At 44.9% G+C, this 1746-nt stretch overlaps 1 non-coding gene across 1 annotated transcript; it reads left to right on the top strand.

Moving 5' to 3' along the window:
• Positions 1-814: 814 nt before the first annotated feature.
• On the top strand, positions 815-921 carry LOC118482874. The gene has a single exon (XR_004869094.1). It is a non-coding gene; the product is annotated as a small nucleolar RNA R71 (small nucleolar RNA).
• Positions 922-1746: the final 825 nt, after the last annotated feature.

The following is a 1746-nucleotide window of genomic DNA, read 5'->3' on the forward strand; positions in this document are numbered from 1 at the left end:
TGGCGGTGGCGCTTCTGCAGGCCCTACGGTGCAGTTTCGTAGCGTGATGAGGTGAACTTGCGCTTTTGGGTTTGTTTCGGTATTACTAGGTAATGCGCCTTGCGGTCTCTCGGCAAAATTTTGAGCTATTTGATTTAATTGTTTTTCTATGTTTTGAATGCTAGCTTGTTGATTTCTAAAATTTGATTCTAATTGTAGAAATCTTTCCGAGTTTTTCTTTTCAGTGTCGGAGATGAGGCGAGATATAGTATCTTCGAGCCTTTCTCGTCCACTTTGTTGTTGAGTGAAATTTTGTGACTCATTTCTTGGTTGTTGAAAGTTTGTTCGTTGGGTTTGTTGGTTACTACTATTGCCGGGTTCCCTCCAACCAAGGTTTGGGTGGTTTCGCCATCCTTGGTTGTAAGTTCCCATTGGGGGACCCGACGGCCTAGGTCTATTATCAATGTAGTTTACCATTTCTTGTTGATCGTCCGTTTCTTTCATACAACTCCAATTTTCATGTGACCCACCACACCCTTCACAAGTCATAACCGAGACTGTTTTTGTCATTTCCAATTTTTTTATCTTTGAAGAAAGGGCCTCAATTTGGGCTTGTAAAGAAGTGCTTTCATCGACCTTATGGGCGCCCGGGGCAATAGATTTATTCCCCCGGGGGGTGTGCCATTGAAAATTGGTTTGAGCAATTTCCTCAATTTGATTATATATTTCGTGTGGGCGTCGATTACCTAAAAGTCCCCCGGAGCTAGAATCAAGTGTCTGCCTTGTGTGTGGCAACAATCCATTATAGAAAGTGGATACTTGTTGCCATATCGCAAGGCCGTGATGCGGACACTTGCGTAATAACTCCTTGAACCTTTCCCAAGTTTCATATAAGGATTCCCCGTCCTCTTGTGAATATGTATTAATTTCAGTCATTAATTTAGCAGTTTTAGCGGGAGGGAAATACTTATATAGAAATTTTTGGGCTAGTTCATCCCAGGTGTTTACCGATCCAGCTGGGAGGGCGTTGAGCCAAGCTTTCGCTCGGTCTTTCAGTGAGAAAGGAAACATACGGAGGCGGATGGCGTCATTTGATGCTCCGTTGATCCGAAAGGTATCACATATTTCTAAGAAATTGGTGATATGTAGATGGGGATCCTCGTCCGCAAGCTCGTGGAAGGTTGCGGAGTTTTGGAGCATTTGTATCAAATGCGGCCGAAGTTCGAAGTTATTAGCTTCGACATTCGGAGCATTGATAGCGGCGCCTAGGTTACCTACGGTAGGTCGTAGATAATCCATAAGGGTACGTTGGTCCGCCATTGGAGGTGGATCACCCAAAACCTTCTCTTGGTTTTTAGCTTTTAACCTTTTTCTGAGAAAGCGTTCGGGTTCTTCTAGTGGTTCTTTTATGTCCTTATTGGAACTGGAGCTCATACACTACGTAAGGTTGACGTCGGGTTCCAAGTCCTGCAATAAAAACAGAAAAGAATGCTGATCAGAAGGTTCACCACGGCCCCGTGTTCAGCGAACACGGCCCGTGGTCGGAGTTTCAGTTAATATTTTCCAGACCTCAGTTACTGGAAGTTGGACACGGCCCCGTGTTGCATCGACACGGCCCCGTGGTCAGCCTTCTGTAACTTGGAAAACTAAAAACTGCCAGTAACGACGCTGGGCACGGCCCGTGTCCGACCAGGCACGGCCCGTGCTGAGCTCTGCAGAAGCTGAAAAACTAAGAAAAACCCTAAAAATTAAAAAGAAAAATAAAAA

This window comes from Helianthus annuus, chromosome 1 (genome assembly GCF_002127325.2).
Source record: "Helianthus annuus cultivar XRQ/B chromosome 1, HanXRQr2.0-SUNRISE, whole genome shotgun sequence".
NCBI classification, from domain to species: domain Eukaryota; kingdom Viridiplantae; phylum Streptophyta; class Magnoliopsida; order Asterales; family Asteraceae; genus Helianthus; species Helianthus annuus.